Genomic DNA, 16075 nt, shown 5'->3' on the forward strand with positions numbered 1-16075 from the left:
CCAATGACCCAAATATGGAACCTTTGATCAAGAAATTTTCCAAAAATTAAAAAATCATTTATTGCAAAAAGGCAAATTGGAGTGAGATCCCCTACCTGAAAACCTTAGTTGTCCTTCACTCAACCCCCCATTATGAAAACCTTAAAAATATAAATTTCCACATTTCCTACCATCCACAATATTCAGGAAAAGTCAAGAGAACAAATAGGACCCTGAAGGCAAGTTTAACCAAATTATCTATAAATACTCACTTAGATTGGATTAAGGTCCTCCCTTTGGCCCTTCTCTGGATGCAAGCACTACTCCAAAAATCCCTTATGCTCAGCCCCTTTGAACTTCTTTATGGATGACCCCTACCCCCACCTACCATTCAACCTCAATCACCTAGTGTTCCTCTTCTCTTTTCTTTTGATAGTGGTGAAGAGTAAACCCAGGCCCTTTGACATGCAGGGCAAGTATTCTACCACTGGGTTACATTGCCAACACTTAAAATAAACTCTTAAGAGCATTTGTGTTATGTTTAAGAGTTCAAAGTAATAAAAAGGTAAGCCTCAATTTTCTTTTATGCAGATTATTTTGAAAGCAGTATAGCCCTATTTCAAATGAATGTTCACAAGGTAAATAATGATTTAAGAACATACTGAATTAGAAGGACAAGTGTTTAAATTTTAAGAATTAAATATAATAATATAAAGCACTAGTTAGGATAAAAAGAACAATTCATGTGCAGTACAGTGATATTTTAGGAATGCAGAGAAATTTTAAAAGAAAAACTCAGGACTAAATACTTCACTGAGAACTTCTATTACTAACTTAATAGAAGATTTATATAGAAAATGATAATGCATTTAGATACAATGTCAATTCAGTATATGTGGCAAAAATGAAAAATGAAGATTAAAAATTCCAATTTTTCAGGTCCCTAATATTAGACATTTTTATCCATATTTTGGCCACTTCTTCAATAGAAGCCAATTCTCAATTGTGAGCCAGACTTAGTGAATATACCAGCATCTCTCCCAGGATTGGTTTTCTAGCAAATTGGGGAAGAGACCTCAGGATATATGGATGAGCCTTCAGTGTTCAAGGGACATGGGCACATAAAGGACTGCAACAGGCAGTTAGCTCATATTTTCTATTCCAGACCTTTCTGCATTAAATACTTACTATCTATGGATAGAGCTGGGAAGGCTTACAGTGACACTGCAAGATAAATATTTACTGTATGGTATTCATTTATCCAGGATTTAACTTAACCTGTGTTAACATTACCCCTTTGTCAGCACAAGTAATTAAGAGTTGGTTATATTATTTCAAGAAGTTGAGCACGAAACCAAGAAGCAGAAGGAGGAATGCAAGCAGTCAATATTGGATTATATAATGAGATGATGCCTTTACAATATTTATGCCCTATAATGTCCTCACAATAAAGGGGGAATACCCTATGAGTGTGACACAATTGTATCAGACTATTAAACAGTACAATAATATGGAGAATTTTATTTAGTTCACACAAATAATTTTTCAGATCTGTACAGTGAAAAGCTAGACTGACCTTGGGGTAAAAATACTTACATTGATAAAAAAAATCTTATAGTTCTATATATCATATATAATCAATTGTTAATGAAAAACAGTCCATAACCATGTGGGTTATGCAGACTTTTAAAATGCCATTTTGTATTACTTTTTTCCAAAATGGCCAAAAACAATGTAATCTTTTCCTTTTTTATGCATTTCAAAATTCACTTATATCAGTGTTCCTTTCCACCCCATTCCATCCCATTACCAAAAGGAATGAGGTAAGGGGTGAGAAAAGCATTCTTGTTTCTCATTTTCCCCCTTTTTCCTTGGAATAAACCAAGACTTCTTTAATTTTTTTGAAGTTGGAATGATAACAAAAGTCTCATAATTATCTTCAAATAAAATGAAGTAAATAATAGGCATTCAACTGTCAGTAAACTAGTAATCCCCAATATAGATGTAAGATAGTTTCACTTTAATAGGGAAGTTTTGGAACAGAAGAAAGGCTTCCTGAGATGCAATCACTTACAAAATAAAATATTTTAATTTTTATAATAAAAATTTTATTTTTATAATAAAATAAGTTATTCCTGGATAGATTATTCCTAGCAAAAATAGAAAGAATGAACCTTTCCCCTCCTTTCATGAACCTTGTAAGACTAGGGTATAGTGGCTGGCAAAAGTCATATTGGACTGTAAATCATCTGCCATATTGATTAGTCATGTTTATTTAAAATATTCTCAGCTGGGGAGATAGCTCAGCAGTAGAGCATTTACCTAGCATGCACTAGGACCTGGGTTCAATGTCCAGCACTCTAAACAGCAAACCATTCTGAGCATTAGACATTTTTAATGGAAGTAAAAAAATTATTAAAATAACATTCACTTCTATTCTAGCCACATAAGTTGGCTTCAATAAATGATACAGATTTCCGCTCTAATTTGTAAAATATTCCAATAGTTGCTAACGTCCCAAGAACTGGAGAAAGCTGCCACCAACTAATAAACTACCAAAGTAAATATAAACACACTGTGGTTCTCATCTTCTTTCATATAATCCCAGATAACCCCATATAACTTTATAAATATCTTATGAAGACAAAAACTTTAAAAACCTATTAAAACCATTTATAATATTTAAATGCAGAAAACCCTTCTTTCAACAAGGTCCCAAATCACCCAAAAATTGCGGTCACACAAACAGAATGAGTGGAATGTTTAAAGTTTAGGACAACCATAGAAGCCCCATGTAACTTTTTAAGTATAATCATTTACTCAGATATACTGTAAATGGGAATGGTGATAACACAGGAAGCAAAAATGTTTGCAAGTAAAATTTCTAGAAGATCATGAAGACAGTACCATCCCATATTGCAGATGCAAAATGAGAAACAGTTCTAATGGGGTTAAAAGTTCTCTTGGTCTTGCAAGGTGCTAACTACTTCCACTTCCTGTGTCAGAAAGTTAGTCCACAGGAAGAGCTGGTGGAACCTGTCCATTAAGAGGACTGGTTGGCTTTCCAAGTAAATTTCATCCTTTTCAGTCAGGACGTCTCAACAAGAACAAGATAACAGGGATAATTATTCAGAACTTCAAGATCATAGTAATGCTGATGCCACTGTCACCAGAATCATGGTATACACTGACCAATCTTCTCCTTGCATGTTTGTGACGGCAAACACATTTACTAGGATCAAATCCATCTTCTGTGGTTCCCCAGTTTGAGTTACTTGATTGTTGAAATCCACCCAGACAACAACCCATGGGGCTGGAGGGTGGGGGCCAGACCCAGACTCCGCAGAAGGATCACCCTGGGCTTCCGGAATGCTTCCAGTACTCAGGACTCAGCTGCCAACAGTATTCCTGGCCACCTGTGTCCTCCCCATCCTCTCTGAATTTGTTGGGACACGTCAATCTTAGTCACCAGACCCGGACCTGCCAGCTCCTGTGGAGCTAGGAGCAACATGTTGCAGCCCCTCGAGACCCTTCCGACCTCAGCTGCCCAGTGCGCATGCCCTCCCTACTGTGGTGGGCAGCTTTAGGCCTCTTCACCACATCAGGTGCGTTGACCTTCTGCACAATCCTGGGGCTCTGGAGGAGAGAGAAAAGGGAATGGTGTGTAATAAGTAAGCAGCCTTGGGGTCGCTTTTTTTAAAATTATTGGGGCATTATATTATATATAATACTATAATACTGGGATTCCTCCTTACCTATGTGTACATGTGCACAACAGAACAACATAAAATTTGGACAGTTTTGTTCCTTAGTTTGTCCTCTTGCCTTTCCTGTACACCCCCTGGTGTCCAAAGTAAAGATGGGGGGCAAAGGTTTTCTAGATGGGGTCAAAGAGGCATTTGGGGTCTCAAGAACAGGATCTAATCAAGCAAAGAGTGGTAAAGGACAGCAAGAAATGACCTGTCAATGGAGGTGACAGCAGAGATTAGTGTATACAGCCTGGAACAAGTTTGAGATCACCTCTGAAGTGGTAGCAAGGCTGCCACAAGAAGGCAGCAGTGTGTTTCCAACAGGGCAAGTTCAACATCCCAAGAGCCAGCAAGGAAGCTGAGACATTGCTAGAGTGCAGCGGCAGGGGTGGTGGGGCCATGCCCATGTTGTTCCTCTGAGTTTACCACTAAGCCTCACACAAAGTAGGCACTCACTCACTGGACAAGCACAGGAGGTGAAGAGTTAATAGAGTGGAATGGGAGTTGTGGAGGTCCAAAGGAAGTCAAGAAAAACAGGTCTGGCTCTCACAATGCCACCTGGATTCTCTTCTCTGAGCAGGACTCTGTGTTTGATATGCAATCCCTAACCAAAGTCAAGATTGAATTTTCTATACAGAATATCAGTCCTAATGGAGATAAAAAATATTGAGCATTAATGTTTTCATAACACCTCTGTAAGGAAGGAGGCTCCCATGTGCACATCACGTGGACCAAAAGTTCTGCCTGCCATCTGCTTCCATAGCAAGGACATCTCACAGCCTTCTCATGAGGATAGCAGATGAGACGTTCCAGTGTTGACCCACTGACTGATGGTGTTAGGTAACCTTTCTTATAAAGAGTTAAGCTACTGAGTTCCTTTGTTCATTTCTTCCTTCTTTTCCTAGCCCTTTCCACAGAGGATTTGAAGAGACCCAAGTCATATAATTCTGTTTCATGGGATGGGCCCAAAGTTATCTCATTGTTTCTTTTTTGTTTTCTTCTAGGAACACTGGAGCCAGAAAAAGATGCAGTCCCAATCTCAGAACAACAGGTTCCTGCAGGTTGGCAAACCAGCAGTGACAAAAGAGTGTATTTTCCCCATGAATTGGTTCAGGTAGGTGTTCACAGGGCCTTTTTCAACCTCCATCATCTCTGTCACTACAGATAGTGAGCATCTCCCTCATCATCTCTGTCACCAAAGGTTGTGAATAGTCCTTCCAGGTCCACCCCTGTGCTAGGGGCCTTAGCCACTGACCCTACCCCACTTTTAGTAACAGAAAAAAGCTGGAAGCTACTGCAAAGGCAACAGGAAACCTGAGGCTGCCCAGGGAAGGCCAGGCCAGGTGGAGAGAGGTCTTGCATGTGCCAGACTCAGGCCTGGCAGCAATGGCAGGGATGCAGGAACCTCTGAAGCAGAGGCTATGGCAGAGTCATATGGTTGCCTGGGACACTAGGTCAGCTTGCATTTTGCAGTGAGGAGGGGCTCAGAGAGGGTTGATGAAGTATCTCCCTGGAACCCTGGCTGAGCTTTTCCTTAGAGGAAGGAACAGGACTCACTGACACTGCCCATAGAGTCAGCTGAGGGACTCTGGGGATCACCAAGGAGGGTTGGTGGCCTCAGTGACTCAACACAGTGACTGGGATATGGAGAAAGGAGGAACCAAGAGGATGTGGTGGTCTAGCATGGAGAATGTGTTGGGACAGTCAAGGATGGCAGAAAGACCCTGCCTCTGACCCAGGTGTCCTCATAATTATGATAGTGATTACCTTCTGAGCACGTGTGCGCTTGTCCCTTGCCCTAACCCTCCAACTGGGGAGGCAGTCATTTCTTCTCCCTGAGGAAACCGAGTACCAGTGTGTGGGCAAAGAACAAAAGGGGTTGGCTGTGCCATAAGTAGCCAGTACCCCATTGGGGTTGAGGGGCTATAAAAAAGGACCTCTCAGAGTAGAGAATAGTTCTCCCAGATCCTAAGCATTCCAGCCTCTTTCCCACTTCTCTTCATTTGCCCTATGGAGGGTGACAATAGGAGACCTGCCCTCAAGACCTAGGTCTTCATCTAGGTTTTTCTCATGGAGCCTTGAGCAACTCAGTGAAGCTCTTCGTAGTTTCTGGATTTGTTTCTATTTCTGTAAAATGGGATAACTCCAGCCTGCTGTCAGACAGCGGAGCTCAGAGGGACTTGGCTACCCACCCAACAGGCCTGGCCAAGCCTAGAACTTCAGTCTCACTGCAGAGGTGAAGATGCCTGCAGGGGCCTGGCAGCCACTCTGGAAGCTGTCTCTGCCTGGTCCCACCTCATCCCTCTCTGCAGTGTGGTGCTGGTGGAGGTAGAAACTCCCTGGGGTTGGTCACTGCTGTCTATTACTATGCAATGCACAGAGGCCTTTGGGAAATTCCTACAGGAAGGCATTCTATAGCACATTGGTGAGTTTCAAGAGCCAATGGGATCAGCATCAAGCAACTTGGGAAAGAAGAGCCCATGGTTAACAACCCTTACAAAGAGATGCATGAGATTCTCCAGTGCAGAGCTGGGAGTGGGAATGGGGGATCACCACACATACAGTTGTGTGTACTGCAGACACACAGCAGGCAACTGGGCAATCCATGAGTTATACATAAAACAGAGACTTGCTTTTCCTTATGGCATGGAAAAGAAAAACAAAACACCAACAACAAAGTATGATTCAGTCTGTAACAACATCAAGTATGTACACAAGGAATGTACAGGTGCTGGTTTCCATCCAGGAGATACCCACAATGACCAATGGGCTCTGGCCAAGACACCCCCTCCAAAGTGACAGCCTGTCAGATATTCCTCCCCATTGTTACCCTCTCTGGGTGTTAGCAGGCACTTCTGAGAAACAAAGGGACCTTGTCACAGTGTCCTGTGCCACTCTAAAGGCAGAAAATACCACTGAGGAATGAATTCCCAGCAGTGCCCAAGACCACCTCAGCATGGCTTGTCCCAGTATGCCATTCCAGGTATGGAGAAGCTGCCTGTCCCTTCTAGGGCCACTTGCACTCAGAAAGGGTCCACCCTCAATGGCCCCATAGAGCCAAACTGCAGCCAGTTCATGGCTATGTCTGGCCCATGATTGGTGCAGCACCAACTCAGGTCCTCCACTGCATGAGCTGCGTTGATGCTCCATTCTAGGTCATGGTAAATGATTTTGTAGCTAAATCAAGAGAGGACTGTAATCTCCTATTACAAGACCTTGACCTACAATTTATTTCTCAATGATTCTGCCAGATGAACAACAGTAATAGACTTCTGCCATTGCCATGATCAGTCTGGACCACTGCCTTAATTCTGTCATTGTGGGACCAAAGACCAGGAAAGAACACAGAATAGCACAGTTCCTGTGTCATTTGGAACCGCTGAGAGGTCAATGGGCAATCTGGCAGCAAGGATAAGAACCTAATAAGGGCATCAGCATAAACCTATCCTGAGGCAGGGCACATCTGGCCTGGGAAATGCTGGATTCATTCAGCCATGGTGGCTGATGACCACCTCAGGCTATCCAAGGCCTGAATAAACTCAATGACTTTGGGTGCTACTCTTAGAAAATGTAGTACCAGTAGCAGTTGCAATTTTGGGAGATAAAGCCAAACAAGAACAAAGTGAAATCAATCTTTTTCAGTTGTGCAAAGGGGTCTGTCAGTAGTAGATAATATCCATGTTAAGGGAAATATTGTTAGGGGAGTGTTGGAATTTTGAGCTCTACCCCTGATGTGCAGTCGTGCTCCTGTTTCCAAACCTGCAAGGAAGGGCTAAATCTAAAGAGTGCACATGAAAGCAGTCACTGGTATGTCCATGAGTAAATGTCAGCCACATGGATCTGGAGACTTGGGGTACCAACTGTGGATGGCAGCAGCAGGAGTTCCTGGGAGTGTGGGAGGGAGCTCTACCAGTGAGGTGGCCAGCAGGACAGACCAGGCCAGGAAGCCTCTTTCAAGATGGAGATGCCTCTTAACAGCTTGTTGGCCCAGTGCTCCTTGAAGGCTCCCATCATCTGCTTGTGAAAGCCTTCTTTAGGCCAAGTCTAACCCTAACCACCCCAACCTGATTATTTCCTCCAGACTCACTAGGATGGGATAAGCCTCTGGTCTACCCAGACCGCACTAGTTTTACACACACTTCTGGCAACACATTCTATTCTTTCACTCTGCTCACTCACTTAACCTCCTCACTGACAAGGATAAAAGGCAGAAGCCCAGTTCACCAGCTTGTTCCCTTAATAGTGGCTGGGGAATTTCTGAACCATGCAGATTCATATGGCAGTAGGGCGATGGTTGATGTCCTTGACACCTGATGGAGTCAAACTCTTCACCCTATAAGCTCATGGGTTCTTTCTTCCTTGGAATATGTTCATCTTTTCTTTCTCCTTTCTGGTTCTGGCCTTCCTGGCTCTTCCTCTGCTTTAGAGGCATGAAAGGAGACTGAAATTTGTCTCCAGTTTCTGGGGAGTTTAAAGTAGCATCCATGGCTCAGGTGTCAGAAAGCCAGTTCTGGCTTCTGAAAGTTGAAACCACCATAGCCCACCAACAGTGGCTCCAGCCTCTGAAGAACTGAAAGAAATTTCTATAGTTGGGTCACCAAAAACTGCTTCATGTATGAGAGCTCCCATCTCATCAGCAGCTATCCAGGGATGCCTGACCCTGGTTCTGGCTTCTGGGGAGTTGAGAGAAACTCCCATAACCCACTAGCAGCAATTTCCAGTAGCTCTACTGCTGTGATTCCAGCATCTGGGAAATTGAGAGAATTCCTGTAGCTGAACCACTGGATCAGGAGTACTTAGTAGGAGCCCATATGCTGTAACTGGTGTTTTACATTTTTTCCTTGCACTTGGGTGTGCCATCCAGGCTTTTTACTCCAATAGGTTCATCCATTTCATCTCATACCTTTCCTTCTGCCCCTGCATATGTAAGGTGATATTTTTTTTGTTTGGCATATTTAATTCAGCATTTCTTGTAAATAGTTTCTGAATAACTCTTACGCTATAATCACAGGGTTAATTGTGGAGGCTGTTAGCAGCTCTCCACCTCTTTCCCCCTGCCCCCTGCTACTTTCAATAAGGTAAATGCAGGTTTACTTGATAGATCCATTATCTGAAACCATCCTAGGTATTTGTAATACCTACAAGTTAGCTCAGATTCATTTGAACAAAATATAATTTTTAAAATTGCCTCTAAAAATAAGCTATTGTAAAATCACTGTTTTAATGTCCAGAGGGGGAACTGGATTGATTTCTTTCAAACCTGACACCCTGAATAGATCCCTCTGGGGCCCAGCCTCCGTTATGGCAGGCTGCTCTTGTCCATAATCAGAGTCCATAGAATGAATGTTACCACTCTCTTTATATGGACACTTCTTCCAGGGTTTGACACCCCTCCCCAGCACCACTCATTATGGGACACCAAATGTACAGTGGTCTTAGATACAGGGAACACTGACAGCAAATCAAAAGAGTCCCTTTTAGGGTATGTATTGTATAATTGGAAAAAATTCAAATTAGATGATTTAAAGAAAGGTATTTTTTTTCTGCTTGGCCTCTATATGTGCTTGATGGTCAAGCGGATGATATTCTTGTTTCAACACCATTCACAACTAGATCTCTACTGCAAAAGCAAAGAAAATGGACAAAAGCCCTTATTTAGAGGTCATTATGGCCCTCAGTCAGGATACATAAAAGATTACAAAAATATGCCAGACTCCTATGGCCACACTGGCAATGGGAAGACTGATTGTCCCTACTTGAGAAGACCTGGGCCTCTCTTATACTACCTGGAAAATAATTCCTCCATGAAGTGACAGGGTCCAAATATCCACAGAGGTCCAGAAATCCAGATCGTTATCACACTGGAGGAGTCATATATCATGTGTGGCATGGCGGGTGATTGACATGCCTACTTTAAAGCATTTCTTATAAAGAATTTTAAAATAATCCTCCACTTGCAATTACAGGAGCACCTGCAGGTTTTGGTAATTTTCTTTCTTGTGAATCTCCACTTATACTCAAAGGTGTTTTCAGAATTGTTAGCACACATTTCTACCTGGGTGACTGGCCAACCAAAGCTATATTTTTCTTTGTTGGGTGTTTGAGGAATGCAATGTCTGTTGTTTTCTGTATTTCAGGTATGATGACTCTACCTGTATTCTCTGACAATGAATCAACTGAAAAGGACTGATATCTTGATTTCCATGGGTAATCTACAATCAACTATTAAAATACATTAAATGTAAGTAAGATAAATATTTGTAAAAGTACTTATCATATAGTTTAAAATCTGAAAACTACATGAGAGGTAAAACAACTTAATCATTTGTAAGCTAAAAAATATTTTCAAAATTTCCTTCAATATACTCAACTAGAATGGTAAGGCATTTTCCTACATACATTATGTTTTTCTTACTATTGCAAAGGATCCTAAAAAATCATTTTATAAGCACAGATCAAAATAGCAGTGAACTCATGGTGCCTAACAAACACAAGTTCTTGGTCCCTGTGTGCATGCCGAGACTAAGTCTCCCAGGGACAACACCACCACTCCCAGCTCAGCCTGCATTTCTTTCCTGCCTGGGCCCAGCCAGAAGTTCCAGTTCACTTTATAGAAGAGTTTTACCAGTTGCAGCCCAGGTTGTGGGTGAAGCCAGTGGACAGCATGGAAGTGGTCACAGGCAAAGTATCCCCACACCACCTTGTCCAGCACTGGCCTAGACCCTCTGGCAGTGTCTCAGTGCTTAGGCTGCAGCAGGCCATCACATGGGAAAGAGCTTGGGTGGGTTCTCTCCCTAGCAGTACTTGGCTATGAGGTCCCATTAGGTGTTCTCATGCTGCACACTCTGGGAAGAGTTCCTGCACCTAGCCAAGCACAATTGGAAGTGATCTTCCACAGCCATGAAGAGGTTCTGGAATGCCACAACTGCCCTGTTGAGGAGTGCTTCAGGAAGAGTTCTTATTGGGCTGCTGGCCCAGGACATGCATTACTCATAGGTGCTGCAGCAGCCATTGGCCAGGCAGCTATTGCACCAATACTCCTTTGTGCTGGGTATGCTTGACATCACAGTAGCTATTAGTCAGTAGATTCTTCCTTTCACAGATAAATCCTAGATCATCCATGATGAGGTGCTTCTCTTGAAAGGAATTCTAGCACTGAATGCTTGACTGGCTGCTATTGCCCAAGTTAAATTGTACTTTCCATGGAATGGATTGGTTGTGGTCCTGAGCCTGGAGGAGATTTCTATCTCTCACTGTCCTCTCCTCCTGCTTCAAGGTGCTGCTAAGGATGAAGACCAGCCAGAGCCTGAAAACCAGGACCAGCATGGACCACTTCTCCAGGAGTCAGCACCACACCATGGCAGCCAGGTTTACCATCCTGGTTGAGATGGGTACGCTGCAGCCAGAGAGTGGAGCAACACCAGAGGCTGAGACCCAGTAGCATGGCCCCTTCATGCCCAGCAGCCCCACCACTTGCTGCAATGCTGGCTTTGCAGTCCTCAGCCCAGCTTGTAAGTTAAAATATTGAAACATTCATTGCTAATTATAAATTCAAGTATTCTTTCCTTCTTACAGTCTATATAAGACAATATATTTTGGTCTCTTAAATGTGTTTTTATAAATTATTTTATGTAAAAAGCAGTATAAATTTATATGTAGAAAAAGTAAAAAAGTTTCCTTCCTGGGTGATCATTCAAATATATGGTTACTAAGAATTAAAATCTTATGCACTTGTAATTGAAAACTCTAAAAAGTAACCCCTGAGGAACCTTGACTGAACTTCACAGTAGAAATGCACCATCTGCTCAGCCTTGAATATCCAAAAGGAAAGTATACCCAAAGACAAACGTATGGGTAAATGTAAAGTCATATGCAAAAGACTGCGTTTAACTTTAGGGATCTAAACCCCAAATGTGGGGGCCATCCCAAGACTAGTAACTCATTTCTCCAACCAGCTAGATTCTATGAGTTAGGGGTTACCAAACTGTTTAAAAACAATGACCATGACTCCTTTGGTAGCTAACCAGACCTCCCAGTTAACCTTGGAACAGCATGTGGAGGTCCAGGTCATCCCAACAAGTCCAGACAATTTTAGAAGTTAAGAATCATCATTGGTTCATAATCATCACTGTTAGACACTGCTGACATCAAACATTTGCAGGGATGTCAAACTTTAAATCGAGCTATTTTATTCCTGAACTGAGCCCCTCTAAAATACCAATGTGTGGACATTATTGAACAAACTTTATAGCCTGTTAAAACTAAATGATGTGCCTGTAGATAACCCTCTGTCTAAACAATTCACAGGTAGAAGCAGTTTTATAAAAATGATGCCATAAAAGCAGGGAATGTAATAGTTGCTGTGATAATATCATAAAAGCAAATGTTCTCCCCAATCACACTTGTGTCCCAAAGCAAAACTCATCATTTTTATTCAGACCTTACAGTTAAAACAAGAAAAAAACATCCATACAGATTCCTCATATGGGTTTCTATTACTTCCTGCTGCTATTCAGAAGGAAAGAAAGATATTAAGAGCTAAACATACCCTCTGGGTCTTCTATCACAAAATTGCTCTTTGCTTCCCAGCATCTTGCAGGGCTTTGACTTCTATCCAAGTTACAAATGTTTCAGGTTCTTCCTAGATACATAGACAGGGCTTAAGATGGTGCATTAAATTGGGAGTGCATTTATAACCAAAACACTTTGGAGAGGACTGGTTTCTCTTTTGACATGTGTTGTCCCGGAATACATGACAATCTTTTAGAAAAACAATGACCTCAGGACACATTGGCATAAACATGCTTGAGGATGAATTCCCATAGGAGTAATAGGTTCAGTCACATCTTTTGTTTCCTGGATTAGTTTTTTAGTAAGATTTTCCATCACTGTGACCAAAAGAACTGACAAGAACAATTTTAGAGTAGGATCATCAAGTATACTTGATGCTGATGGTTTTAGAGGTCTCAGTTCATAGACAGCCTCCTATATTAACTCAGGGTCTAAGGAGAGGCAGAATATTAGGGTGGAAAGATGTGATGGAGGAAAGCAGCTCAGACCATGACAACCAAGAAGCAGAAAGATCTCCACTTGTCAAGGCACACCCCCAATGAGCCACCGCCTCGAGCCATACCCTACCTGCCTATAGTTAGCCCAGTTCATCCCCAGCAAGGGAATAAATCCTTGATTACCTTATAACCAAATCATGTCACCTATAAATTTTCTTGTGTTGTCTCACATATGAAATTTTGAGCAATACCTAATATCTAAACCATCATAACAAACAGCTTTACCTACCTTGAGGTAACACTAATACTGTGAAAATAGAAGGGAATTCAATTTCTTATGATCTGAGCAGGGAGGAGTTTGTTTAGACTTAAACTCCACCAGTTGCTCTGGGTTAAACTCCTCAAGATAAGTAGTGGTTAATATTAACCCAGTATGTCAGTTGTCCTATGTATTAGTTTTTAGAGGTGTCTTATACATTAAACTGAGCAACTAATTGACTACTTATGGTTACTTTTGAAGTAAATATTATATTTGTAGAGTGTTATTCTTTTTAGAAAGGTAATTGGTGATGAGATCATTTGAAATATTTAAAAATTTATTGTGAAAATGACAAACTACTGCAAAAGTCACTTTTACTAAATGTTCAGTGGAACACCAGTATGTACATAAGAGGGATGTAATATAAGAAATGCATTCATGAAAGTATTTTCTTTAAAAGTAATTTGTCATTTTATATCTAGGAATGTGTTATGTTTTAAATTATTGATGTTTGAACATAAGTGTCCTCCAAACAGGACACTGGGATTATGTATATTGCTTAGAAATGTGGAGTGTGTTACACTGGTGCCTGGCAATGTCTACCATGTTGCCCATTGTGTTGCATTGTGACTAAAGCACCCAAGAAATTTCAAACAGTGATCTTTAGCATGGTAAGGTAGTATTCCAAGTGCTTTAAGTGGTAGAGAATCCACTGTTCACTGGTTATGACTTGTTTACATACCTTCCAGATAGTACTTTTGGGGAGGATTTTGTACATAAGCGACAAAAGAGGCCACACAGGTATTATCTGAAATGACAATAATGATAATACAAAGGCATATGATTAGATTTGATGCAAATAATGAAATTGTCTTTGTAAAATGGTAAGATTACAAATACTTTCTTGGTGCATAAAACTATGATAGAAGGGAACAACCTGGCAACATCTCAGCATGAATAAAAGGAGTGGAACCAAAATGCTTCAACCAGAAGTAGTGGGTACTTGTAATAATCTCAGTGGTACTATGGATAAACATGATTGGTTGGTTTCCAAAGGGTATTGACCTTTGTTCACTCATATAACTGGCATGGGTATTGTAAATGCAGAGATTGTTCACAAACTTGGGAACAAAAACAAATATCTCATAAATTAATAGGATTTCAAAAGAGACATCTATTTAGCCTACCTAGAACAAAGCAATGAGAAAACACTGGGAGGAAGAAAGTATAATACTCCTGAACCTATTACTGTGAAAGATGATATCAGAATTGACGGGAGAAATCCTACTGTTGTCAAACAGCAAGAAAGATGAAGGTGTCACAAAGAGCCATTTCATGTAAAACAGGCAACATGTGGCTTCCTTATATGTCTCCTTAACCAATTAAGTCTCAAGTTTTCCCCTTACTAATGATAAGGATAAAATCTCTCAGGGGGAATGAGAATGTAAGAGACCAGAATGGGGAGCAAAATGGCAGATAAACTCTAATGCCTTATTTTATATTGTTACTATAAATCTTTTTTTACTCTTCTTCCTTAACAATGCATGGAATATGCCATTTTGTACCCTTCCAATCTTCATCAGATCAACCATAAATAGGTGTTGATCAACTGGGCTTAGGATGGCCCAGGAGCTATCACAAGAGCCTTTGACATGAAGGAAACTGCTTTAAAGCATTACCTTGAAAATGCCAGCCCTTCCAACCAACCACTCACTACAAGTCTCATTCTGTTTCTCTCAATCAGTGCTGTTCCCTTTCTCCTTAATGTATACACCCCTCGTCCTATGTCCATTAAAGCCTTGCTTATATTTTCGTGCTCTTCTGAGTCAACCCATGTGTCATAAATGAGGTAAAATTTCTGGTGAATCAGAAATTCTCATCTTCACTCTCACCGCAACAAAGGCCCCTAAGCCAACTAGGTCCTTCATGCTTACCCTTAGGTCACAGTTGAAAAATACCTTTTTTTGCTAGCTGATGTGTCTCCCTGTTTTTATCACCAACAAGAACATACAGGTCAGTAAAACAGAGCTTCTTTGGGTATCCAAGGCCATGTACTAAGCAGAAAAATACCCATGAGTCAAGCAGGAAGTGGATCAGCAAAATACAGAACTGAGGATGCCCTGGATGACCTCTAACACAGACCAGGGGGCCAGGGACAGCTTCTCAGACTAGGTGACATCGAAGTAAAGCTTCCTGCTTGTTGGTCATCACATGCTGAGTTATTTCCAAATCACTGCAATAAACACTATTTCCCCCTTTTTGGGCACCTACAATGTACCAGGCCTCAAGCTAAGTGTCTCATACTTCCAAGTATTGCCACCCACTACCTAGTAGTGATAGCAGCGGTTCCACTGATGAAGCATGAGTTGCATAGAATAGAGTCTGCCATAATCCTGCAGCTACAGTGGCTGGACTGCAGTTGAAGGCAACACAAATGGTTCCGGGTAGAAAAGACTCAATGGCAGAGCTCAGACTCTTAGCTTTATCAGGAGAGGCATATGCTTTGACTACTTGTTTGCACCATGAAAGGAGAAACTAGCTCATCTTAATGATAAACAATAAAAGGATAATTCAGAAAGTGTTAATGGTTAATGGTTGAAAATTTTCCTTTGATGTGAAAGTGTCCAAGGCAGTGGACACTGGAGCACACACAGGAAGTGGGTCATAAAAGGGATCTATCATATTCTCCTTGTCCTCTGTCTTCAAACTCTCAGCCAACCTCTTGTCAATGACTTTTCTAACAGTCTCTACCCAGCTGATCATCTAGGATTTTCTATTTATGCACTTGCTTTTGCATAAAAGGGCACAGTCCTCTTGGTGGCATGAACTGTGCCACACCTGAGTCTCTCTTACCCTGAGATGAGTCAGCCAGGTGAGGATGATCACTGTGGGGAGGTTTGACAAGAAGGCAAAGATACCAATGGTGACACCTTGAAAAGGGACAAACACAGTTTCTGCAGAAGAAGGGCAAGGGATAAGAGGGGGCCCACAGCACCCAAGAGCTATCTCTGAGGCCAGATTTCTGCACAGGCCTTGATGACACCCTCCTGTGGGAGCCAGAATCCAGCCAAACATCCACA

The 16075-nt window shown here is 41.6% G+C and overlaps 2 pseudogenes; both read right to left on the reverse strand.

The window, feature by feature from the left end:
* Nucleotides 1–2988: 2988 nt before the first annotated feature.
* On the reverse strand, nucleotides 2989–3288 carry LOC124965779 (small integral membrane protein 14-like; annotated as a pseudogene).
* A 7201-nt stretch (nucleotides 3289–10489) lies between these two features.
* On the reverse strand, nucleotides 10490–11105 carry LOC124965780 (SREBP regulating gene protein-like; annotated as a pseudogene).
* Nucleotides 11106–16075: the final 4970 nt, after the last annotated feature.

Source organism: Sciurus carolinensis, chromosome 15 (genome assembly GCF_902686445.1).
Source record: "Sciurus carolinensis chromosome 15, mSciCar1.2, whole genome shotgun sequence".
Classification (NCBI taxonomy): domain Eukaryota; kingdom Metazoa; phylum Chordata; class Mammalia; order Rodentia; family Sciuridae; genus Sciurus; species Sciurus carolinensis.